The sequence below is a fragment of the Camellia sinensis genome, chromosome 14 (genome assembly GCF_055761805.1).
Source record: "Camellia sinensis isolate YWXY chromosome 14, ASM5576180v1, whole genome shotgun sequence".
In the NCBI taxonomy this organism is placed as follows: domain Eukaryota; kingdom Viridiplantae; phylum Streptophyta; class Magnoliopsida; order Ericales; family Theaceae; genus Camellia; species Camellia sinensis.
Genome location: NC_138974.1, coordinates 103485456 through 103503953, shown reverse-complemented (window position 1 = coordinate 103503953; position 18498 = coordinate 103485456). Strand labels below are relative to the sequence as shown.

Genomic DNA, 18498 nt, shown 5'->3' with positions numbered 1-18498 from the left:
ATAATCTGGAAATGGTTTAAAAGGGAGGAGTTTGTCGAAATGGAGGCGAAGGCGATTGAATGGGCTAAAAATCGGCTGTCCGGGGAAAAAAAAAAGGGGAGGGGCGGTGGAAAAAGGGGTGCAACACGAGGACTTCCCAGGGGGTCACCCATCCTAGTACTACTCTCGCCCAAGCACGCTTAACTGCAGAGTTCTGATGGGATACGGTGCATTAGTGCTGGTATGATCGCACCCGAAGATTAACCGCGACTTTGTTGTTTTAAGCAGTAGACGGGGAAAAAAATAAAATTGAATGGAACCGGATAATCTGGAAATGGTTTAAAAGGGAGAAGTTTGTCGAAAAGGAGGCGAAGGCGATTGAATGGGCTAAAAATCGGACAGGCTGTACGGGTAAAAAAAAAAGGTGAGGGTGGGTGGAAAAAGGGGTGCAACACGAGGACTTCCCAGGGGGTCACCCATCCTAGTACTACTCTCGCCCAAGCACGCTTCACTGCGGAGTTCTGATGGGATCCGGTGCATTAGTGCTGGTATGATCGCACCCGAAGATTAACCACGACTTTATTGTTTTAAGCAGTAGACGGGGAAAAAAATGAAATTGAATGGAACAGGATAATCTGGAAATGGTTTAAAAGGGAGAAGTTTGTCGAAAAGGTGGCGAAGGCGATTGACTGGGCTAAAAATCGGACAGGCTGTCCGGGGAAAAAAAAAAGGGGAGGGTGGGTGGAAAAAGGGGTGCAACACGAGGACTTCCCAGGGGGTCACCCTTCCTAGTACTACTCTCGCCCAAGCACGCTTAACTGCGGAGTTCTGATGGGATCCGGTGCATTAGTGCTGGTATGATCGCACCCGAAGATTAACCGCGACTTTATTGTTTTAAGTAGTAGACGAGGAAAAAAATGAAATTGAATGGAACAGGATAATCTGGAAATGGTTTAAAAGGGTGAAGTTTGTCGAAAGGGAGGCGAAGGCGATTGAATGGGCTAAAAATCGGACAGGCTGTCCGGGGAAAAAAAAAAAAGGGAGGGGGGTGGAAATAGGGGTGCAACACGAGGACTTCCCAGGGGGTCACCCATCCTAGTACTACTCTCGCCCAAGCACGCTTAACGGCGGAGTTCTGATGGGATCCGGTGCATTAGTGCTGGTATGATCGCACCCGAAGATTAACCGCGACTTTGTTGTTTTAAGCAGTAGACGGGGTGAAAAATGAAACTGAATGGAACAGGATAATCTGGAAATGGTTTAAAAGGGAGAAGTTTGTCGAAAAGGAGGCGAAGGCGATTGAATGGGCTAAAAATCGGACAGGCTGTCCGGGGAAAAAAGAAAAGGGGAGGGGGTGGAAAAAGGGGTGGAACGAGAGGACATCCCAGGGGGTCACCCATCCTAGTACTACTCTCGCCCAAGCACGCTTAACTGCGGAGTTCTGATGGGATCCGGTGCATTAGTGCTGGTATGATCGCACCCGAAGATTAACCGCGACTTTGTTGTTTTAAGCAGTAGACGGGGAAAAAAATGAAATTGAATGGAACAGGATAATCTGGAAATGGTTTAAAAGGGAGAAGTTTGTTGAAATGGAGGCGAAGGCGATTGAATGGGCTAAAAATCGGACATGATGTCCGGGGAAAAAAAAAAAGGGGAGGGGCGGTGGAAAAAGGGGTGCAACACGAGGACTTCCCAGGGGGTCACCCATTCTAGTACTACTCTCGCCCAAGCACGCTTAACTGCGGAGTTCTGATGGGATCCGGTGCATTAGTGCTGGTATGATCGCACCCGAAGAGTAACCGCGACTTTGTTGTTTTAAGCAGTAGACGGGGAAAAAAATGAAATTGAATGGAACAGGATAATCTGGAAATGGTTTAAAAGGGAGACGTTTGTCGAAAAGGAGGCGAAGGCGATTGAATCGGCTAAAAAACGGACAGGCTGTCCGGGGAAAAAAAAAAGGGGAGGGGGGTGGAAAAAGGGGTGCAACACGAGGACTTCCCAGGGGGTCACCCATCCAAGTACTACTCTCGGCCAACCACGCTTAACTGCGGAGTTCTGATGGGATCCGGTGCATTAGTGCTGGTATGATCGCACCCGAAGGTTAACCGCGACTTTGTTGTTTTAAGCAGTAGACGGGGAAAAAAATGAAATTGAATGGAACAAGATAATCTGGAAATGGTTTAAAAGGAAGAAGTTTGTCGAAAAGGAGGCGATGACGATTGAATGGGCCAAAAATTGGACAGGCTGTCCGAGGAAAAAAAAAAAGGGAAGGGGGGGTGGAAAAAGGGGTGCAACACGAGGACTTCCCAGGGGGTCGCCCATCCTAGTACTACTCTCGCCCAAGCACGCTTCACTGCGGAGTTCTGATGGGATCCGGTGCATTAGTGCTGGTATGATCGCACCCGAAGATTAACCGCGACTTTGCGGTTTTCAGCAGTAGACGGGGAAAAAATGAAATTGAATGGAACAGGATAATCTGGAAATGGTTTAAAAGGGAGAAGTTTGTTGAAAAGGAGGCGAAGGCGATTGAATGGGCTAAAAATCGGACATGCTGTCCGGGGAAAAAAAAAAAGGGGAGGGGCGGTGGAAAAAGGGGTGCAACACGATCTCTTCCCGGGGGGTCACCCATACTAGTACTACTATCGCCCAAGCACGCTTAACTGCGGAGTTCTGATGGGATCCGGTGCATTACTGCTGGTATGATCGCACCCGAAGATTAACCGCGACTTTGTTGTTTTAAGCAGTAGACGGGGAAAAAAATGAAATTAAATGGAACAGGATAATCTGGAAATGGTTTAAAAGGGAGAAGTTTGTCGAAAAGGAGGCGAAGGCGATTGAATGGGCTAAAAATCGGACAGGCTGTCCGGGGAAAAAAGAAAAGGGGAGGGGGGGTGGAAAAAGGGGTGCAACACGAGGACTTCCCAGGGGGTCACCCATCCAAGTACTACTCTCGCCCAAGCACGCTTAACTGCGGAGTTCTGATGGGATCCGGTGCATTAGTGCTGGTATGATCGCACCCGAAGATTAACCGCGACTTTGTTGTTTTAAGCAGTAGACGGGGAAAAAAGTAAAATTGAATGGAACAGGATAATCTGAAAATGGTTTAAAAGGGAGAAGTTTGTTGAAAAGGAGGCGAAGGCGATTGAATGGGCTAAAAATTGGACAGGCTGTCCGGGAAAAAAAAAAAGGGGAGGGGGGGTGTAAAAAGGGGTGCAACACGAGGACTTCCCAGGGGGTCACCCATCCTAGTACTACTCTCGACCAAGAACGCTTAACTGCGGAGTTCTGATGGGATCCGGTGCATTAGTGCTGGTATGATCGCACCCGAAGATTAACCGCGACTTTGTTGTTTTACGCAGTGGACGGGGAAAAAATGAAATTTAATGGAACAGGATAATCTGGAAATGGTTTAAAAGGGAGAAGTTTGTCGAAAAGGAGGCGAAGGCGATTGAATGGGCTAAAAAACGGACAGGCTGTCCGGGGAAAAAAAAAGGTGGAGGGGGTGGAAAAAGGGGTGCAACACGAGGACTTCCCAGGGGGTCACCCATCCAAGTACTACTCTCAGCCAACCACGCTTAACTGCGCAGTTCTGATGGGATCCGGTGCATTAGTGCTGGTATGATCGCACCCGAAGGTTAACCGCGACTTTTTTCTTTTAAGCAGTAGGCGGGGAAAAAAATGAAATTGAATGGAACAGGATAACCTGGAAATGGTTTAAAAGGGAGAAGTTTGTCGAAAAGGAGGCGATGACGATTGAATGGGCCAAAAATTGGACAGGCTGTCCGGGGAAAAAAAAAGGGGAGGGGGGTGGAAAAAGGGGTGCAACACGAGGACTTCCCAGGGGGTCACCCATCCTAGTACTACACTCGCCCAAGCACGCTTAACTGCGGAGTTCTGATGGGATCCGGTGCATTAGTGCTGGTATGATCGCACCCGAAGATTAACCGCGACTTTATTTTTTTAAGCAGTAGACGGGGAAAAAAATGAAATTGAATGGAACAGGATAATCTGGAAATGGTTTAAAAGGGAGAAGTTTGTCGAAAAGGAGGCGAAGGCGATTGAATGGGCTATAAATCGGACAGGCTGTCCGGGGAAAAAAAAAAAAAAGGGGAGGGGGGGTTGAAAAAGGGGTGCAACACGAGGACTTCCCAGGGGGTCACCCATCCTAGTACTACTCTCGCCCAAGCACGCTTAACTGCGGAGTTCTGATGGGATCCGGTGCATTAGTGCTGGTATGATCGCACCCGAAGATTAACCGCGACTTTGTTGTTTTAAGCAGTGGACGGGGAAAAAATAAAATTTAATGGAACAGGATAATCTGGAAATGGTTTAAAACGGAGAAGTTTGTCGAAAAGGAGGCGAAGGCGATTGAATGGGTTAAAAATCGGACAGGCTGTCCGGGGAAAAAAAAAGGGGAGGGGGGTGGAAAAAGGGGTGCAACACGAGGACTTCCCAGGGGGTCACCCATCCAAGTACTACTCTCGGCCAACCACGTTTAACTGCGGAGTTCTGATGGGATCCGGTGCATTAGTGCTGGTATGATCGCACGCGAAGGTTAACCGCGTCTTTTTTGTTTTAAGCAGTAGACGGGGAAAAAAATGAAATTGAATGGAACAGGATAACCTGGAAATGGTTTAAAAGGGAGAAGTTTGTCGAAAATGAGGCGATGACGATTGAATGGGCCAAAAATTGGGCAGGCTGTCCGGCGAAAAAAAAAAGGGGTGGGGGGGTGGAAAATGGGGTGCAACACGAGGACTTCCCAGGGGGTCACCCATCCTAGTACTACACTCGCCCAAACACGCTTAACTGCGGAGTTCTGATGGGATCCGGTGCATTAGTGCTGGTATGATCGCACCCGAAGATTAACCGCGACTTTATTTTTTTAAGTAGTAGACGGGGAAAAAAATGAAATTGAATGGAACAGGATAATCTGGAAATGGTTTAAAAGGGAGAAGTTTGTCGAAAAGGAGGCGAAGGCGATTGAATGGGCTAAAAATCGGACAGGCTGTCCGGGGAAAAAAAAAAAGTGGAGGGGGGGTTGAAAAAGGGGTGCAACACGAGGACTTCCCAGGGGGTCACCCATTCTAGTACTACTCTCGCCCAAGCACGCTTAACTGCGGAGTTCTGATGGGATCCGGTGCATTAGTGCTGGTATGATCGCACCCGAAGATTAACCGCGACTTTATTGCTTTAAGCAGTAGACGGGGAAAAAAATGAAATTAAACGGAACAGGATAATCTGGAAATGGTTTAAAAGGGAGAAGTTTGTTGAAAATGAGGCGAAGGCGATTGAATGGGCTAAAAATCGGACAGGCTGTGCAGGGAAAAAAAAAAGGGGAGGGGGGGTGGAAAAAAGGCTGCAACACGTGGACTTCCTAGGGGGTCACCCATCCTAGTACTACTCTTGCCCAAGCACGCTTAACTGCGGAGTTCTGATGGGATCCGGTGCATTAGTCCTGGAATGATCGCACCCGAACATTAACCGCGACTTTATTGTTTTAAGCAGTAGACGGGGAAAAAAATGAAATTGAGTGGAACAGGATAATCTGGAAATGGTTTAAAATGGAGAAGTTTGTCGAAAAGGAGGCGAAGACGATTGAATGGGCTAAAAATCGGACAGGTTGTCCGGGGAAATAGAAAAGGGGGAGGGGGGGTGGAAAAAGGAGTGCAACACGAGGACTTCCCAGGGGGTCACCCATCCTAGTACTACTCTCGCCCAAGCACGCTTAACTGCGGAGTTCGGACGGGATCCGGTGCATTAGTGCAGGTATGATCGCACCCAAAGATTAACCGCGACTTTATTGTTTTAAGCAGTAAACGGGGAAAAAAATGAAATTGAATGGAACAGGATAATCTGGAAATGGTTTAAAAGGGAGAAGTTTGTCGAAAAGGAGTCGAAGGCGATTGAATGGGCTAAAAATCGGACATGCTGTCCGGGGAAAAAAAAAAGGGGAGTGGCGGTGGAAAAACGGGTGCAACACGAGGTCTTCCCAGGGGGTCACCCATTCTAGTACTACTCTCGCCCAAGCACGCTTAACTGCGGAGTTCTGATGGGATCCGGTGCATTAGTGCTGGTATGATCGCACCCGAAGATTAACCGCGACTTTGTTGTTTTAAGCAGTAGACGGGGAAAAAAATGAAATTGAATGGAACAGGATAATCTGGAAATGGTTTAAAAGGGAGAAGTTTGTCGAAAAGGAGGCGAAGGCGATTGAATGAGCTAAAAATCGGACAGGCTGTCCGGGGAAAAAAGAAAAGGGGAGGGGGGTGGAAAAAAGGATGCAACACGAGGACTTCCCAGGGGGTCACCCATCCTAGTACTACTCTCAACCAAGCACGCTTAACTGCGGAGTTCTGATGGGATCCGGTGCATTAGTGCTGGTATGATCGCACCCGAAGATTAACTGCGACTTTGTGGTTTTAAGCAGTAGACTGGGAAAAAAGTAAAATTGAATGGAACAGGATAATCTGGAAATGGTTTAAAAGGGAGAAGTTTGTTGAAAAGGAGGGGAAGGCGATTGAATGGGCTAAAAATCGGACAGGTTGTCCGGGGAAAAAAAAAAGGGGGGGGTGGAAAAAAGGGTGCAACACGAGGACTTCCCAGGGGGTCACCCATCCTAGTACTACTCTCGCCCAAGCACGCTTAACTGCGAAGTTCTGATGGGATCCGGTGCATTAGTGCTGGTATGACCGCACCCGAAGATTAACCGCGACTTTATTGTTTTAAGCAGTAGACGGGGAAAAAAATGAAATTGAATGGAACAGGATAATCTGGAAAAGGTTTAAAAGGGAGAAGTTTGTTGAAAAGGAGGCGAAGGCGATTGAATGGGCTAAAAATCGGACAGGCTGTCCGGGGAAAAAAAAAAGGGGTGGGGGGTGTAAAAAGGGGTGCAACACGAGGACTTCCCAGGGGGTCCCCATCCTAGTACTACTCTCGCCCAAGCACGCTTAACTGCGAAGTTCTAATGGGATCCGGTGCATTAGTGCTGGTATGATCGCACCCGAAGATTAACCGCGACTTTGTTGTTTTAAGCAGTGGACGGGGAAAAAATGAAATTGAATGGAACAGGATAATCTGGAAATGGTTTAAAAGGGAGAAGTTTGTCGAAAAGGAGGCGAAGGCGATTGAATGGGCTAAAAAACGGACAGGCTGTCCGGGGAAAAAAAAAAGGGGAGGGGGGTGGAAAAAGGGGTGCAACACGAGGACTTCCCAGGGGGTCACCCATCCTAGTACTACACTCGCCCAAGCACGCCTAACTGCGGAGTTCTGATGGGATCCGGTGCATTAGTGCTGGTATGATCGCACCCGAAGATTAACCGCGACTTTATTTTTTTAAGCAGTAGACGGGGAAAAAAATGAAATTGAATGGAACAGGATAATCTGGAAATGGTTTAAAAGGGAGAAGTTTGTCGAAAAGGAGGCGAAGGCGATTGAATGGGCTAAAAATCGGACAGGCTGACCGGGGGAAAAAAAAAAAAGGGAGGGGGGGTTGAAAAAGGGGTGCAACACGAGGACTTCCCAGGGGGTCACCCATCCTAGTACTACTCTCGCCCAAGCACGCTTAACTGCGGAGTTCTGATGGGATCCGGTGCATTAGTGCTGGTATGATCGCACCCGAAGATTAACCGCGACTTTGTTGTTTTAAGCAGTGGACGGGGAAAAAATGAAATTTAATGGAACAGGATAATCTGGAAATGGTTTAAAAGGGAGAAGTTTGTTGAAAAGGAGTCGAAGGCGATTGAATGGGCTAAAAAACGGACAGGCTGTCCGGGGAAAAAAAAAAGGGAGGGGGGTGGAAAAAGGGGTGCAAGACGAGGATTTCCCAGGGGGTCACCCATCCTAGTACTACTCTCGCCCAAGCACGCTTAACTGCGGAGTTCTGATGGGATCCGGTGCATTAGTGCTGGTACGATCGCACCCGAAGATTAACCGCGACTTTATTGTTTTAAGCAGTAGACGGGGAAAAAAATGAAATTGAATGGAGCAATATAATCTGGAAATCGTTTAAAAGGGGGAAGTTTGTCGAAAAGGAGGCGAAGGCGATTGAATGGGCTAAAAATCGGACAGGTTGTCCAAGGAAAAAAAAAAAGGGGAGGGGGGGTGGAAAAAGGGGTGCAACACGAGGACTTCAGAGGGGGTCACCCATCCTAGTACTACTCTCGCCCAAGCACGCTTAACTGCGGAGTTCTGATGGGATCCGGTGCATTAGTGCTGGTATGATCGCACCCGAAGATTAACCGCGACTTTATTTTTTTAAGCAGTAGACGGGGAAAAAAAAGAAACTGAATGGAACAGGATAATCTGGAAATGGTTTAAAAGGGAGAAGTTTGTCGAAAAGGAGGCGAAGGCGATTGAATGGGCTAAAAATCGGACAAGCTGTCCGGGGAAAAAAAAAAAGGGGAGGGGGGGTTGAAAAAGGGGTGCAACACGAGGACTTCCCAGGGGGTCATCCATCCTAGTACTACTCTCGCCCAAGCACGCTTAACTGCGGAGTTCTGATGGGATCCGGTGCATTAGTCCTGGTATGATCGCACCCGAACATTAACCGCGACTTTATTGTTTTAAGCAGTAGACGGGGAAAAAAAAGAAATTGAATGGAACAGGATAATCTGGAAATGGTTTTAAATGGAGAAGTTTGTCGAAAAGGAGGCGAAGGCGATTGAATGGGCTAAAAATCGGACAGGCTGTCCGGGGAAAAAAAAAGGGGGGAGGGGGGTGGAAAAAGGAATGCAACACGAGGAATTCCCAGGGGGTCACCCATCCTAGTACTACTCTCGCCCAAGCACGCTTAACTGCGGAGTTCGGATGGGATCCGGTGCATTAGTGCAGGTATGATCGCACCCAAAGATTAACCGCGACTTTATTGTTTTAAGCAGTAAACGGGGAAAAAAATGAAATTGAATGGAACAGGATAATCTGGAAATGGTTTAAAAGGGAGAAGTTTGTCGAAAAGGAGTCGAAGGCGATTGAATGGGCTAAAAATCGGACATGCTGTCCGGGAAAAAAAAAAGGGGGAGGGGCGGTGGAAAAACGGGTGCCACACGAGGTCTTCCCAGGGGGTCACCCATCCTAGTACTACTCTCAAACAAGCACGCTTAACTGCGAAGTTCTGATGGGATCCGGTGCATTAGTGCTGGTATGATCGCACCCGAAGATTAACCGCGACTTTGTTGTTTTAAGCAGTAGACGGGGAAAAAAGTAAAATTGAATGGAACAGGATAATCTGGAAATGGTTTAAAAGGTAGAAATTTATTGAAAAAGAGGCGAAGGCGATTGAATGGGCTAAAAATCGGACAGGCTGTCCGGGGAAAAAAAAAAGCGGAGGGGGGGTGTAAAAAGGAGTGCAACACGAGGACTTCCCAGGGGGTCACCCATCCTAGTACTACTCTCGACCAAGCACGCTTAACTGCGGAGTTCTGATGGGATCCGGTGCATTAGTGCTGGCATGATCGCACCCAAAGATTAACCGCGACTTTATTGTTTTAAGCAGTAGACGGGGAAAAAAATGAAATTTAATGGAACAGGATAATCTGGAAATGGTTTAAAAGGGAGAAGTTTGTCGAAAAGGACGCGAAGGCGATTGAATGGGCTAAAAAACGGACAGGCTGTCAGGGGAAAAAAAAAAAGGGGAGGGGGGTGGAAAAAGGGGTGCAACACGAGGACTTCCCAGGGGGTCACCCATCCAAGTACTACTCTCGGCAAACCACGCTTAACTGCGGAGTTCTGATGGGATCCGGTGCATTTGTGCTGGTATGATCGTACCCGAAGGTTAACCGCGACTTTGTTGTTTTAAGCAGTAGACGGGGAAAAAAATGAAATTGAATGGAACAGGATAATCTGGAAATGGTTTAAAAGGGAGAAGTTTGTTGAAAAGGAGGCGAAGGCGATTGAATGGGCTAAAAATCGGACAGGCTGTCCAGGGGAAAAAAAAAAAAAGGAGGGGGGGTGGAAAAAAGGGTGCAACACGTGGACTTCCCAGGGGGTCACCCATCCCAGTACTGCTCTTGCCCAAGCACGCTTAACTGCGGAGTGCTGATGGGATCCGGTGCATTAGTGCTCGTATGATCGCACCCGAAGATTAACCGCGACTTTATTTTTTTAAGCAGTAGACGGGGAAAAAAATGAAATTGAATGGAACAGGATAATCTGGAAATGGTTTAAAAGTGAGAAGTTTGTCGAAAAGGAAGCGAAGGCGATTGAATGGGCTAAAAATCGGACAGGCTGTCCGGGGAAAAAAAAAAGGGGGAGGGGGGGTTGAAAAAGGGTTGCAACACGAGGACTTCCCAGGGGGTCACCCATCCTAGTACTACTCTCGCCCAAGCACAAGCACGCTTAACTGCGGACTTCTGATGGGATCCGGTGCATTAGTGCTGATATGATCGCACCCGAAGATTAACCGCGACTTTATTGTTTTAAGCAGTAGACGGGGAAAAAAATGAAATTGAACGGAACAGGATAATCTGGAATTGGTTTAAAAGGGAGAAGTTTGTTGAAAATGAGGCGAAGGCGATTGAATGGGCTAAAAATCGGACAGGCAGTCCAGGGAAAAAAAAAAGGGAGGGGGGGTGGAAAAAAGGGTGCAACACGTGGACTTCCCAGGGGGTCACCCATCCTAGTACTACTCTTGCCCAAGCACGCTTAACTGCGGAGTTCTGATGGGATCCGGTGCACTAGTGCTGGTATGATCGCACCCGAAGATTAACCGCGACTTTATTGTTTTAAGCAGTAGACGGGGAAAAAAATGAAATTGAATGGAACGGGATAATCTGGAAATGGTTTAAAATGGAGAAGTTTGTCGAAAAGGAGGCGAAGGCGATTGAATGGGCTAAAAATCGGACAGGCTGTCCGGGGAAAAAAAAAAAGGGGAGTGGGGGTGGAAAAAGGAGTGCAACACGAGGACTTCCCAGGGGGTCACCCATCCTAGTACTACTCTCGCCCAAGCACGCTTAACTGCGGAGTTCGGATGGGATCCGGTGCATTAGTGCAGGTATGATCGAACCCAAAGATTAACCGCGACTTTATTGTTTTAAGCAGTAAACGGGGAAAAAAATGAAATTGAATGGAACAGGATAATCTGGAAATGGTTTAAAAGGGAGAAGTTTGTCGAAAAGGAGTCGAAGGCGATTGAATGGGCTAAAAATCGGACAGGCTGTCCGGGGAAAAAAAAAAGGGGAGGGGGGGTGGAAAAAGGGGTGCAACACGAGGACTTCCTAGGGGGTCACCCATCCTAGTACAACTCTCGCCCAAGCACGTTTAACTGCGTAGTTCTGATGGGATCCGGTGCATTAGTGCTGGTATGATCGCATCCGAAGGTTAACCGCGACTTTATTGTTTTAAGCAGTAGACGGGGAAAAAAATGAAATTGAATGGAACAGGATAATCTGGAAATGGTTTAAAAGGGAGAAGTTTGTCGAAAAGGAGGCGAAGGCGATTGAATGTGCTAAAAAACGGACAGGCTGTCCGGGGAAAAAAAAAAAGGGAGGGGGGTGGAAAAAGGGGTGCAACACGAGGACTTCCCAGGGGGTCACCATCCTAGTACTACTCTCGCCCAAGCACGCTTAACAGCGGAGTTCTGATGGGATCCGGTGCATTAGTGCTGGTATGATCGCACCCGAAGATTAACAGCGACTTTATTGTTTTAAGCAGTAGACGGGGAAAAAAATGAAATTGAATGGAACAGGATAATCTGGAAATGGTTTAAAAGGGAGAAGTTTGTCGAAAAGGAGGCGAAGGCGATTGAATGGGCTAAAAATCGGACAGACTGTCCGGGGAAAAAAAAAAGGAGAGGGGGGGTGGAAAAAAGGGTGCAACACGTGGACTTCCCAGGGGGCCACCCATCCTAGTACTACTCTCGCCCAAGCACGCTTAACTGCGGAGTTCTGATGGGATCCGGTGCATTAGTGCTGGTATGATCGCACCCGAAGATTAACCGCGACTTTATTGTTTTAAGCCGTAGACGGGGAAAAAAATGAAATTGAATGGAACAGGATAATCTGGAAATGGTTTAAAAGGGAGAAGTTTGTCGAAAAGGAGGCGAAGGCGATTGAATGGGCTAAAAATCGGACAGGCTGTCCGGGGAAAAAAGAGAAGGGGAGGGGGGTGGAAAAAGGAGTGCAACACGAGGACTTCCCAGGGGGTCACCCATCCTAGTACTACTCTCGCCCAAGCACGCTTAACTGCGAAGTTCTGATGGGATCCGGTGCATTAGTGCTGGTATGATCGCACCCGAAGATTAACCGCAACTTTATTGTTTTAAGCAGTAGACGGGGAAAAAAATGAAATTGAATGGAACAGGATAATCTGGAAATGGTTTAAAAGGGAGAAGTTTGTCGAAAAGGAGTCGAAGGCGATTGAATGGGATAAAAATCGGACAGGCTGTCCGGGGGAAAAAAAAAAAGGGGAGGGGGGTGGAAAAAGGGGTGCAACACGAGGACTTTCCAGGGGGTCACCCATCCTAGTACCACTCTCCCCCAAGCACGCTTAACTGCGGAGTTCTGATGGGATTCAGTGCATTAGTGCTGGTATGATCGCATCCGAAGATAACCGCGACTTTGTTGTTTTAAGCAGTAGACGGGGAAAAAATGAAATTGAATGGAACAGGATAATCGGGAAATGGTTTAAAAGGGAAAAGTTATTCGAAAAGGAGGCGAAGGCGATTGAATGGACAAAAAATCGGACAGGCTGTCAGGGGAAAAAAAAAAAGGGGAGGGGGGGTGGAAAAAGGGGTGCAACACGAGGACTTCCCAGGGGGTCACCCATCCTAGTACTACTCTCGCCCAAGCACGCTTAACTGCCGAGTTCTGATGGGATCCGGGGCATTAGTGCTGGTATGATCGCACCCGAAGATTAACCGCGACTTTGTTGTTTTAAGCAGTAGACGGGGAAAAAAATAAAATTGAATGGAACAGGATAATCTGGAAATGGTTTAAAAGGGAGAAGTTTGTCGAAAAGGAGGCGAAGGCGATTGAATGCGCTAAAAATCGGAAAGGCTGTCCGGGGAAAAAAAAAAAAAAGGGGAGGGGTGGTGGAAAAAGGGGTGCAACACGAGGACTTCCCAGGGGGTCACCCATCCTAGTACCACTCTCGCCCAAGCACGCTTAACTGCGGAGTTCTGATGGGATCCGGTGCATTAGTGCTGGTAAGATCGCACCCGAAGATTAACCGCGACTTTGTTGTTTTAAGCAGTAGACGGGGAAAAAAATGAAATTGAATGGAACAGGATAATCTGGAAATGGTTTAAAAAGGAGAAGTTTGTCGAAAAGGAGGCGAAGGCGATTGAATGGGCTAAAAATCGGACAGGCTGTCCGGGGAAAAAAAAAAAGGGGAGGGGGGGTGGAAAAAGGGGTGCAACACGAGGACTTCCTAGGGGGTCACCCATCCTAGTACAACTCTCGCCCAAGCACGTTTAACTGCGTAGTTCTGATGGGATCCGGTGCATTAGTGCTGGTATGATCGCATCCGAAGGTTAACCGCGACTTTATTGTTTTAAGTAGTAGACGGGGAAAAAAATGAAATTGAATGGAACAGGATAATCTGGAAATGGTTTAAAAGGGAGAAGTTTGTCGAAAAGGAGGCGAAGGCGATTGAATGTGCTAAAAAACGGACAGGCTGTCCGGGGAAAAAAAAAAGGGGAGGGGGGTGGAAAAAGGGGTGCAACACGAGGACTTCCCAGGGGGTCACCATCCTAGTACTACTCTCGCCCAAGCACGCTTAACAGCGGAGTTCTGATGGGATCCGGTGCATTAGTGCTGGTATGATCGCACCCGAAGATTAACAGCGACTTTATTGTTTTAAGCAGTAGACGGGGAAAAAAATGAAATTGAATGGAATAGGATAATCTGGAAATGGTTTAAAAGGGAGAAGTTTGTCGAAAAGGAGGCGAAGGCGATTGAATGGGCTAAAAATCGGACAGACTGTCCGGGGAAAAAAAAAAGGAGAGGGGGGGTGGAAAAAAGGGTGCAACACGTGGACTTCCCAGGGGGCCACCCATCCTAGTACTACTCTCGCCCAAGCACGCTTAACTGCGGAGTTCTGATGGGATCCGGTGCATTAGTGCTGGTACGATCGCACCCGAAGATTAACCGCGACTTTATTGTTTTAAGCAGTAGACGGGGAAAAAAATGAAATTGAATGGAACAGGATAATCTGGAAATGGTTTAAAAGGGAGAAGTTTGTCGAAAAGGAGGCGAAGGCGATTGAATGGGCTAAAAATCGGACAGGCTGTCCGGGGAAAAAAAAGAAGGGGAGGGGGGGTGGAAAAAGGAGTGCAACACGAGGACTTCCCAGGGGGTCACCCATCCTAGTACTACTCTCGCCCAAGCATGCTTAACTGCGAAGTTCTGCTGGGATCCGGTGCATTAGTGCTGGTATGATCGCACCCGAAGATTAACCGCGACTTTATTGTTTTAAGCAGTAGACGGGGAAAAAATGAAATTGAATGGAACAGGATAATCTGGAAATGGTTTAAAAGGGAGAAGTTTGTCGAAAAGGAGTCGAAGGCGATTGAATGGGATAAAAATCGGACAGGCTGTCCGGGGGAAAAAAAAAAGGGGAGGGGGGTGGAAAAAGGGGTGCAACACGAGGACTTTCCAGGGGGTCACCCATCCTAGTACCACTCTCGCCCAAGCACGCTTAACTGCGGAGTTCTGATGGGATTCAGTGCATTAGTGCTGGTATGATCGCATCCGAAGATAACCGCGACTTTGTTGTTTTAAGCAGTAGACGGGGAAAAAATGAAATTGAATGGAACAGGATAATCGGGAAATGGTTTAAAAGGGAAAAGTTATTCGAAAAGGAGGCGAAGGCGATTGAATGGACAAAAAATCGGACAGGCTGTCAGGGGAAAAAAAAAAAGGGGAGGGGGGGTGGAAAAAGGGGTGCAACACGAGGACTTCCCAGGGGGTCACCCATCCTAGTACTACTCTCGCCCAAGCACGCTTAACTGCGGAGTTCTGATGGGATCCGGGGCAGTAGTGCTGGTATGATCGCACCCGAAGATTAACCGCGACTTTGTTGTTTTAAGCAGTAGACGGGGAAAAAAATAAAATTGAATGGAACAGGATAATCTGGAAATGGTTTAAAAGGGAGAAGTTCGTCGAAAAGGAGGCGAAGGCGATTGAATGCGCTAAAAATCGGAAAGGCTGTCCGGGGAAAAAAAAAAAAGGGGAGGGGTGGTGGAAAAAGGGGTGCAACACGAGGACTTCCCAGGGGGTCACCCATCCTAGTACCACTCTCGCCCAAACACGCTTAACTGCGGAGTTCTGATGGGATCCGGTGCATTAGTGCTGGTAAGATCGCACCCGAAGATTAACCGCGACTTTGTTGTTTTAAGCAGTAGACGGGGAAAAAAATGAAATTGAATGGAACAGGATAATCTGGAAATGGTTTAAAAAGGAGAAGTTTGTCGAAAAGGAGGCGAAGGCGATTGAATGGGCTAAAAATCGGACAGGCTGTCCGGGGAAAAAAAAAAAGGGGAGGGGGGGTGGAAAAAGGGGTGCAACACGAGGACTTCCAGGGGGTCACCCATCCTAGTACTACTCTCACCCAGGCACGCTTAACTGCGTAGTTCTGATGGGATCCTGTGCATTAGTGCTGGTATGATCGCACCCGAAGATTAACCGCGACTTTATTGTTTTAAGCAGTAGACGGGGAAAAAAATAAATTTGAATGGAACAGGATAATCTGGAAATGGTTTAAAAGGGAGAAGTTTGTCGAAAAGGAGGCGAAGGCGATTGAATTGGCTAAAAATCGGACAGGCTGTCCGGGGAAAAAAAAAAAGCGGTGGGGGGTGGAAAAAGTGGTGCAACACGAGGACTTCCCAGGGGGTCACCCATCCTAGTACTACTCTTGCCGAAGCACGCTTAACTGCGGAGTTCTGATGGGATCCGGTGCATTAGTGCTGGTATGATCGCACCCGAAAATTAACCGCGAATTTATTCTTTTAAGTAGTAGACGGGGAAAAAAATGAAATTGAATGGAGCAGGATAATCTGGAAATGGTTTAAAAGGGAGAAGTTTGTCGAAAATGAGGCGAAGGCGATTGAATGGGCTAAAAATCGGACAGGCTGTTCGGGAAAAAAAAAAGGGGAGGGGGGTGGAAAAAGGTGTGCGACACGAGGACTTCCCAGGGGGTCACCCATCCTAGTACTAGTCTCGCCCAAGCACGCTTAACTGCGGAGTTCTGTTGGGATCCCGTGCATTAGTGCTGGTATGATCGCACCCGAAGATTAACCGCGACTTTATTGTTTTAAGCAGTAGGTTGGGAAAAAAATGAAATTGAATGGAACAGGATAATCTGGAAATGGTTTAAAAGGGAGAATTTTGTCGAAAAGGAGGCGAAGGCGATTGAATGGGCTAAAAATCGGACAGGCTGTCCGGGAAAAAAAAAAAGGGGAGGGGGGGTGGAAAAAGGGGTGCAACACGAGGACTTCCCAGGGGGTCACCCATCCTAGTACTACTCTCGCCCAAGCACGTTTAACTGCGTAGTTCTGATGGGATCCGGTGCATTAGTGCTGGTATGATCGCATCCGAAGGTTAACCGCGACTTTATTGTTTTAAGCAGTAGACGGGGAAAAAAATGAAATTGAATGGAACAGGATAATCTGGAAATGGTTTAAAAGGGAGAAGTTTGTCGAAAAGGAGGCGAAGGCGATTGAATGGGCTAAAAATCGAACAGGCTGTCCGGGGAAAAAAAAAGGGGGAGGGGCGGTGGAAAATGGGGTGCAACACGAGGACTTCGCAGGGGGTCACCCATCCTAGTACTACTTTCGCCCAAGCACGCTTAACTGCGGAGTTCTGATGGGATCCGGTGCATTAGTGCTGGTATGATCGCACCCGAAGATTAACCGCGACTTTATTGTTTTAAGCAGTAGACGGGGAAACAAATGAAATTGAATGGAACAGGATAATCTGGAAATGGTTTAAAAGGGTGAAGTTTGTCGAAAAGGAGGCGAAGGCAATTGAATGGGCTAAAAATCGGACAGGCTGTCCGGGGAAAAAAAAAAGGGGAGGGGGGGTGGAAAAAGGGGTGCAACACGAGGACTTCCCAGGGGGTCACCCATCCTAGTACTACTCTCGCCCAAGGACGCTTAACTGCGGAATTCTGATGGGATCCGGTGCATTAGTGCTGGTATGATCGCACCGGAAGATTAACCGTGACTTTATTGTTTTATGCAGTAGACGGGGAAAAAAATGAAATTGAATGGAACATGATAATCTCGAAATGGTTTAAATGGGAGAAGTTTGTCGAAAAGGAGGCGAAGGCGATTGAATGGGCTAAAAATCGGACAGGCTGTCCGGGGAAAAAAAAAGGGGAGGGGGGTGGAAAAAAGGGTGCAACAGGAGGACTTCCCAGGGGGTCACCCATCCTAGTACTACTCTCGCCCAAACACGCTTAACTGCGGAGTTCTGATGTGATCCGGTGCATTAGTGCTGGTATGATCGCACCCGAAGATTAACCGCGACTTTATTGTTTTAAGCAGTAGACGGGGAAAAAAATGAAATTGAATGGAACAGGATAATCTGGAAATGGTTTAAAAGGGAGAAGTTTGTCGAAAAGGAGGCGAAGGCGATTGAATGGGCTAAAAATCGAACAGGCTGTCCGGGGAAAAAAAAAAGGGGGAGGGGGGGTGGAAAAAGGGGTGCAACACGAGTACATCCCAGGGGGTCACCCATCCTAGTACTACTCTCGCCCAAGGACGCTTAACTGCGGAGTTCTGATTGGATCCGGTGCATTAGTGCTGGTATGATCGCACCCGAAGATTAACCGCGACTTTATTGTTTTATGCAGTAGACGGGGAAAAAAATGAAATTGAATGGAACAGGATAATCTGGAAATGGTTTAAAGGGGAGAAGTTTGTCGAAAAGGAGGCGAAGACGATTGAATGGGCTAAAAATCGGACAGGCTGTCCGGGGAAAAAAAAGAGGGGAGGAGGGTGGAAAAAAGGGTGCAACTGGAGGACTTCCCAGGGGGCCACCCATCCTAGTACTACTCTCGCCCAAACACGCTTAACTGCGGAGTTCTGATGTGATCCGGTGCATTAGTGCTGGTATGATCGCACCCGAAGATTAACCGCGACTTTATTGTTTTTAGCAGAAGACGGGGAAAAAAATGAAATTGAATGGAACAGGATAATCTGGAAATGGTTTAAAAGGGTGAAGTTTGTCGAAAAGGAGGCGAAGGCGATTGAATGGGCTAAAAATCGGACAGGCTGTCCGGGGAAAAAAAAAAGAGGGAGGGGGGGTGGAAAAAGAGGTGCAACACGAGGACTTCCCAAGGCGTCACCCATCCAAGTACTACTGTCGGCCAAGCACGCTTAACTGCGGAGTTCTGATGTGATCCGGTGCATTAGTGCTGGTAAGATCGCACCCGAAGATTAACCGCGACTTTATTGTTTTAAGTTGTAGACGGGGAAAAAAATGAAATTGAATGGAACAGGATAATCTGGAAATGGTTTAAAAGGGAGAAGTTTGTCGAAAAGGAGGCGAAGACGATTGAATGGGCTAAAAATCGGACAGGCTG

The 18498-nt window shown here is 47.6% G+C and overlaps 59 non-coding genes and 1 pseudogene across 59 annotated transcripts; all 60 read right to left on the bottom strand.

The window, feature by feature from the left end:
• Nucleotides 1–115: 115 nt before the first annotated feature.
• LOC145810900 (5S ribosomal RNA) lies at nt 116–234 on the bottom strand. The gene has a single exon (XR_014354453.1). It is a non-coding gene; the product is annotated as a 5S ribosomal RNA (ribosomal RNA).
• A 188-nt stretch (nt 235–422) lies between these two features.
• LOC145809252 (5S ribosomal RNA) lies at nt 423–541 on the bottom strand. The gene has a single exon (XR_014352762.1). It is a non-coding gene; the product is annotated as a 5S ribosomal RNA (ribosomal RNA).
• A 188-nt stretch (nt 542–729) lies between these two features.
• LOC145809489 (5S ribosomal RNA) lies at nt 730–848 on the bottom strand. The gene has a single exon (XR_014353048.1). It is a non-coding gene; the product is annotated as a 5S ribosomal RNA (ribosomal RNA).
• Nucleotides 849–1036: 188 nt separating this feature from the next.
• On the bottom strand, nt 1037–1155 carry LOC145809447 (5S ribosomal RNA). The gene has a single exon (XR_014352997.1). It is a non-coding gene; the product is annotated as a 5S ribosomal RNA (ribosomal RNA).
• Nucleotides 1156–1342: 187 nt separating this feature from the next.
• LOC145812023 (5S ribosomal RNA) lies at nt 1343–1461 on the bottom strand. Its single transcript, XR_014355550.1, has one exon. It is a non-coding gene; the product is annotated as a 5S ribosomal RNA (ribosomal RNA).
• Nucleotides 1462–1650: 189 nt separating this feature from the next.
• Nucleotides 1651–1769, bottom strand: LOC145809199 (5S ribosomal RNA). The gene has a single exon (XR_014352699.1). It is a non-coding gene; the product is annotated as a 5S ribosomal RNA (ribosomal RNA).
• Nucleotides 1770–1956: 187 nt separating this feature from the next.
• On the bottom strand, nt 1957–2075 carry LOC145811223 (5S ribosomal RNA). The gene has a single exon (XR_014354769.1). It is a non-coding gene; the product is annotated as a 5S ribosomal RNA (ribosomal RNA).
• Nucleotides 2076–2264: 189 nt separating this feature from the next.
• On the bottom strand, nt 2265–2383 carry LOC145809643 (5S ribosomal RNA). Its single transcript, XR_014353204.1, has one exon. It is a non-coding gene; the product is annotated as a 5S ribosomal RNA (ribosomal RNA).
• A 188-nt stretch (nt 2384–2571) lies between these two features.
• On the bottom strand, nt 2572–2690 carry LOC145811417 (5S ribosomal RNA). Its single transcript, XR_014354959.1, has one exon. It is a non-coding gene; the product is annotated as a 5S ribosomal RNA (ribosomal RNA).
• A 189-nt stretch (nt 2691–2879) lies between these two features.
• LOC145809014 (5S ribosomal RNA) lies at nt 2880–2998 on the bottom strand. Its single transcript, XR_014352509.1, has one exon. It is a non-coding gene; the product is annotated as a 5S ribosomal RNA (ribosomal RNA).
• A 188-nt stretch (nt 2999–3186) lies between these two features.
• Nucleotides 3187–3305, bottom strand: LOC145810691 (5S ribosomal RNA). The gene has a single exon (XR_014354249.1). It is a non-coding gene; the product is annotated as a 5S ribosomal RNA (ribosomal RNA).
• A 185-nt stretch (nt 3306–3490) lies between these two features.
• On the bottom strand, nt 3491–3609 carry LOC145812163 (5S ribosomal RNA). Its single transcript, XR_014355688.1, has one exon. It is a non-coding gene; the product is annotated as a 5S ribosomal RNA (ribosomal RNA).
• A 186-nt stretch (nt 3610–3795) lies between these two features.
• On the bottom strand, nt 3796–3914 carry LOC145809172 (5S ribosomal RNA). Its single transcript, XR_014352667.1, has one exon. It is a non-coding gene; the product is annotated as a 5S ribosomal RNA (ribosomal RNA).
• A 192-nt stretch (nt 3915–4106) lies between these two features.
• On the bottom strand, nt 4107–4225 carry LOC145808125 (5S ribosomal RNA). Its single transcript, XR_014351600.1, has one exon. It is a non-coding gene; the product is annotated as a 5S ribosomal RNA (ribosomal RNA).
• Nucleotides 4226–4410: 185 nt separating this feature from the next.
• On the bottom strand, nt 4411–4529 carry LOC145811825 (5S ribosomal RNA). Its single transcript, XR_014355356.1, has one exon. It is a non-coding gene; the product is annotated as a 5S ribosomal RNA (ribosomal RNA).
• A 188-nt stretch (nt 4530–4717) lies between these two features.
• On the bottom strand, nt 4718–4836 carry LOC145809891 (5S ribosomal RNA). The gene has a single exon (XR_014353459.1). It is a non-coding gene; the product is annotated as a 5S ribosomal RNA (ribosomal RNA).
• Nucleotides 4837–5025: 189 nt separating this feature from the next.
• Nucleotides 5026–5144, bottom strand: LOC145809198 (5S ribosomal RNA). Its single transcript, XR_014352698.1, has one exon. It is a non-coding gene; the product is annotated as a 5S ribosomal RNA (ribosomal RNA).
• A 188-nt stretch (nt 5145–5332) lies between these two features.
• LOC145811767 (5S ribosomal RNA) lies at nt 5333–5451 on the bottom strand. The gene has a single exon (XR_014355300.1). It is a non-coding gene; the product is annotated as a 5S ribosomal RNA (ribosomal RNA).
• A 189-nt stretch (nt 5452–5640) lies between these two features.
• On the bottom strand, nt 5641–5759 carry LOC145809305 (5S ribosomal RNA). The gene has a single exon (XR_014352826.1). It is a non-coding gene; the product is annotated as a 5S ribosomal RNA (ribosomal RNA).
• Nucleotides 5760–5947: 188 nt separating this feature from the next.
• Nucleotides 5948–6066, bottom strand: LOC145809645 (5S ribosomal RNA). Its single transcript, XR_014353206.1, has one exon. It is a non-coding gene; the product is annotated as a 5S ribosomal RNA (ribosomal RNA).
• Nucleotides 6067–6254: 188 nt separating this feature from the next.
• On the bottom strand, nt 6255–6373 carry LOC145810852 (5S ribosomal RNA). The gene has a single exon (XR_014354407.1). It is a non-coding gene; the product is annotated as a 5S ribosomal RNA (ribosomal RNA).
• A 184-nt stretch (nt 6374–6557) lies between these two features.
• LOC145810162 (5S ribosomal RNA) lies at nt 6558–6676 on the bottom strand. Its single transcript, XR_014353729.1, has one exon. It is a non-coding gene; the product is annotated as a 5S ribosomal RNA (ribosomal RNA).
• Nucleotides 6677–6863: 187 nt separating this feature from the next.
• On the bottom strand, nt 6864–6981 carry LOC145811301 (5S ribosomal RNA). Its single transcript, XR_014354845.1, has one exon. It is a non-coding gene; the product is annotated as a 5S ribosomal RNA (ribosomal RNA).
• Nucleotides 6982–7167: 186 nt separating this feature from the next.
• Nucleotides 7168–7286, bottom strand: LOC145810416 (5S ribosomal RNA). Its single transcript, XR_014353984.1, has one exon. It is a non-coding gene; the product is annotated as a 5S ribosomal RNA (ribosomal RNA).
• Nucleotides 7287–7476: 190 nt separating this feature from the next.
• Nucleotides 7477–7595, bottom strand: LOC145808033 (5S ribosomal RNA). Its single transcript, XR_014351508.1, has one exon. It is a non-coding gene; the product is annotated as a 5S ribosomal RNA (ribosomal RNA).
• Nucleotides 7596–7780: 185 nt separating this feature from the next.
• Nucleotides 7781–7899, bottom strand: LOC145810527 (5S ribosomal RNA). The gene has a single exon (XR_014354091.1). It is a non-coding gene; the product is annotated as a 5S ribosomal RNA (ribosomal RNA).
• A 189-nt stretch (nt 7900–8088) lies between these two features.
• LOC145810150 (5S ribosomal RNA) lies at nt 8089–8207 on the bottom strand. Its single transcript, XR_014353716.1, has one exon. It is a non-coding gene; the product is annotated as a 5S ribosomal RNA (ribosomal RNA).
• Nucleotides 8208–8396: 189 nt separating this feature from the next.
• Nucleotides 8397–8515, bottom strand: LOC145810386 (5S ribosomal RNA). The gene has a single exon (XR_014353956.1). It is a non-coding gene; the product is annotated as a 5S ribosomal RNA (ribosomal RNA).
• A 188-nt stretch (nt 8516–8703) lies between these two features.
• Nucleotides 8704–8822, bottom strand: LOC145809430 (5S ribosomal RNA). Its single transcript, XR_014352977.1, has one exon. It is a non-coding gene; the product is annotated as a 5S ribosomal RNA (ribosomal RNA).
• A 188-nt stretch (nt 8823–9010) lies between these two features.
• LOC145812158 (5S ribosomal RNA) lies at nt 9011–9129 on the bottom strand. The gene has a single exon (XR_014355682.1). It is a non-coding gene; the product is annotated as a 5S ribosomal RNA (ribosomal RNA).
• Nucleotides 9130–9317: 188 nt separating this feature from the next.
• LOC145810483 (5S ribosomal RNA) lies at nt 9318–9436 on the bottom strand. The gene has a single exon (XR_014354050.1). It is a non-coding gene; the product is annotated as a 5S ribosomal RNA (ribosomal RNA).
• A 188-nt stretch (nt 9437–9624) lies between these two features.
• Nucleotides 9625–9743, bottom strand: LOC145812226 (5S ribosomal RNA). The gene has a single exon (XR_014355752.1). It is a non-coding gene; the product is annotated as a 5S ribosomal RNA (ribosomal RNA).
• Nucleotides 9744–9933: 190 nt separating this feature from the next.
• Nucleotides 9934–10052, bottom strand: LOC145811664 (5S ribosomal RNA). The gene has a single exon (XR_014355201.1). It is a non-coding gene; the product is annotated as a 5S ribosomal RNA (ribosomal RNA).
• Nucleotides 10053–10241: 189 nt separating this feature from the next.
• Nucleotides 10242–10366, bottom strand: LOC145812087 (5S ribosomal RNA; annotated as a pseudogene).
• Nucleotides 10367–10553: 187 nt separating this feature from the next.
• On the bottom strand, nt 10554–10672 carry LOC145810312 (5S ribosomal RNA). The gene has a single exon (XR_014353887.1). It is a non-coding gene; the product is annotated as a 5S ribosomal RNA (ribosomal RNA).
• A 189-nt stretch (nt 10673–10861) lies between these two features.
• On the bottom strand, nt 10862–10980 carry LOC145810551 (5S ribosomal RNA). The gene has a single exon (XR_014354115.1). It is a non-coding gene; the product is annotated as a 5S ribosomal RNA (ribosomal RNA).
• A 188-nt stretch (nt 10981–11168) lies between these two features.
• On the bottom strand, nt 11169–11287 carry LOC145811742 (5S ribosomal RNA). Its single transcript, XR_014355275.1, has one exon. It is a non-coding gene; the product is annotated as a 5S ribosomal RNA (ribosomal RNA).
• Nucleotides 11288–11474: 187 nt separating this feature from the next.
• On the bottom strand, nt 11475–11592 carry LOC145811053 (5S ribosomal RNA). The gene has a single exon (XR_014354604.1). It is a non-coding gene; the product is annotated as a 5S ribosomal RNA (ribosomal RNA).
• A 188-nt stretch (nt 11593–11780) lies between these two features.
• Nucleotides 11781–11899, bottom strand: LOC145809522 (5S ribosomal RNA). Its single transcript, XR_014353082.1, has one exon. It is a non-coding gene; the product is annotated as a 5S ribosomal RNA (ribosomal RNA).
• Nucleotides 11900–12087: 188 nt separating this feature from the next.
• On the bottom strand, nt 12088–12206 carry LOC145809824 (5S ribosomal RNA). The gene has a single exon (XR_014353391.1). It is a non-coding gene; the product is annotated as a 5S ribosomal RNA (ribosomal RNA).
• A 189-nt stretch (nt 12207–12395) lies between these two features.
• LOC145812225 (5S ribosomal RNA) lies at nt 12396–12514 on the bottom strand. Its single transcript, XR_014355751.1, has one exon. It is a non-coding gene; the product is annotated as a 5S ribosomal RNA (ribosomal RNA).
• Nucleotides 12515–12701: 187 nt separating this feature from the next.
• LOC145810718 (5S ribosomal RNA) lies at nt 12702–12820 on the bottom strand. Its single transcript, XR_014354275.1, has one exon. It is a non-coding gene; the product is annotated as a 5S ribosomal RNA (ribosomal RNA).
• A 192-nt stretch (nt 12821–13012) lies between these two features.
• Nucleotides 13013–13131, bottom strand: LOC145810193 (5S ribosomal RNA). The gene has a single exon (XR_014353765.1). It is a non-coding gene; the product is annotated as a 5S ribosomal RNA (ribosomal RNA).
• A 189-nt stretch (nt 13132–13320) lies between these two features.
• On the bottom strand, nt 13321–13439 carry LOC145811741 (5S ribosomal RNA). Its single transcript, XR_014355274.1, has one exon. It is a non-coding gene; the product is annotated as a 5S ribosomal RNA (ribosomal RNA).
• A 187-nt stretch (nt 13440–13626) lies between these two features.
• LOC145811051 (5S ribosomal RNA) lies at nt 13627–13744 on the bottom strand. Its single transcript, XR_014354602.1, has one exon. It is a non-coding gene; the product is annotated as a 5S ribosomal RNA (ribosomal RNA).
• A 188-nt stretch (nt 13745–13932) lies between these two features.
• LOC145810248 (5S ribosomal RNA) lies at nt 13933–14051 on the bottom strand. Its single transcript, XR_014353824.1, has one exon. It is a non-coding gene; the product is annotated as a 5S ribosomal RNA (ribosomal RNA).
• A 189-nt stretch (nt 14052–14240) lies between these two features.
• LOC145811359 (5S ribosomal RNA) lies at nt 14241–14359 on the bottom strand. The gene has a single exon (XR_014354902.1). It is a non-coding gene; the product is annotated as a 5S ribosomal RNA (ribosomal RNA).
• A 187-nt stretch (nt 14360–14546) lies between these two features.
• LOC145811855 (5S ribosomal RNA) lies at nt 14547–14665 on the bottom strand. Its single transcript, XR_014355386.1, has one exon. It is a non-coding gene; the product is annotated as a 5S ribosomal RNA (ribosomal RNA).
• A 187-nt stretch (nt 14666–14852) lies between these two features.
• LOC145809998 (5S ribosomal RNA) lies at nt 14853–14971 on the bottom strand. The gene has a single exon (XR_014353565.1). It is a non-coding gene; the product is annotated as a 5S ribosomal RNA (ribosomal RNA).
• A 190-nt stretch (nt 14972–15161) lies between these two features.
• On the bottom strand, nt 15162–15280 carry LOC145810771 (5S ribosomal RNA). Its single transcript, XR_014354327.1, has one exon. It is a non-coding gene; the product is annotated as a 5S ribosomal RNA (ribosomal RNA).
• Nucleotides 15281–15469: 189 nt separating this feature from the next.
• On the bottom strand, nt 15470–15587 carry LOC145812122 (5S ribosomal RNA). Its single transcript, XR_014355646.1, has one exon. It is a non-coding gene; the product is annotated as a 5S ribosomal RNA (ribosomal RNA).
• A 188-nt stretch (nt 15588–15775) lies between these two features.
• LOC145811485 (5S ribosomal RNA) lies at nt 15776–15894 on the bottom strand. The gene has a single exon (XR_014355025.1). It is a non-coding gene; the product is annotated as a 5S ribosomal RNA (ribosomal RNA).
• A 186-nt stretch (nt 15895–16080) lies between these two features.
• Nucleotides 16081–16199, bottom strand: LOC145811174 (5S ribosomal RNA). Its single transcript, XR_014354723.1, has one exon. It is a non-coding gene; the product is annotated as a 5S ribosomal RNA (ribosomal RNA).
• A 188-nt stretch (nt 16200–16387) lies between these two features.
• LOC145811119 (5S ribosomal RNA) lies at nt 16388–16506 on the bottom strand. The gene has a single exon (XR_014354670.1). It is a non-coding gene; the product is annotated as a 5S ribosomal RNA (ribosomal RNA).
• Nucleotides 16507–16694: 188 nt separating this feature from the next.
• On the bottom strand, nt 16695–16813 carry LOC145810348 (5S ribosomal RNA). The gene has a single exon (XR_014353922.1). It is a non-coding gene; the product is annotated as a 5S ribosomal RNA (ribosomal RNA).
• Nucleotides 16814–17001: 188 nt separating this feature from the next.
• LOC145811325 (5S ribosomal RNA) lies at nt 17002–17120 on the bottom strand. Its single transcript, XR_014354869.1, has one exon. It is a non-coding gene; the product is annotated as a 5S ribosomal RNA (ribosomal RNA).
• A 186-nt stretch (nt 17121–17306) lies between these two features.
• LOC145811448 (5S ribosomal RNA) lies at nt 17307–17425 on the bottom strand. Its single transcript, XR_014354989.1, has one exon. It is a non-coding gene; the product is annotated as a 5S ribosomal RNA (ribosomal RNA).
• A 189-nt stretch (nt 17426–17614) lies between these two features.
• On the bottom strand, nt 17615–17733 carry LOC145811823 (5S ribosomal RNA). The gene has a single exon (XR_014355354.1). It is a non-coding gene; the product is annotated as a 5S ribosomal RNA (ribosomal RNA).
• Nucleotides 17734–17920: 187 nt separating this feature from the next.
• On the bottom strand, nt 17921–18039 carry LOC145811972 (5S ribosomal RNA). The gene has a single exon (XR_014355500.1). It is a non-coding gene; the product is annotated as a 5S ribosomal RNA (ribosomal RNA).
• A 189-nt stretch (nt 18040–18228) lies between these two features.
• Nucleotides 18229–18347, bottom strand: LOC145812297 (5S ribosomal RNA). The gene has a single exon (XR_014355834.1). It is a non-coding gene; the product is annotated as a 5S ribosomal RNA (ribosomal RNA).
• Between the last annotated feature and the right edge of the window lie 151 nt (nt 18348–18498).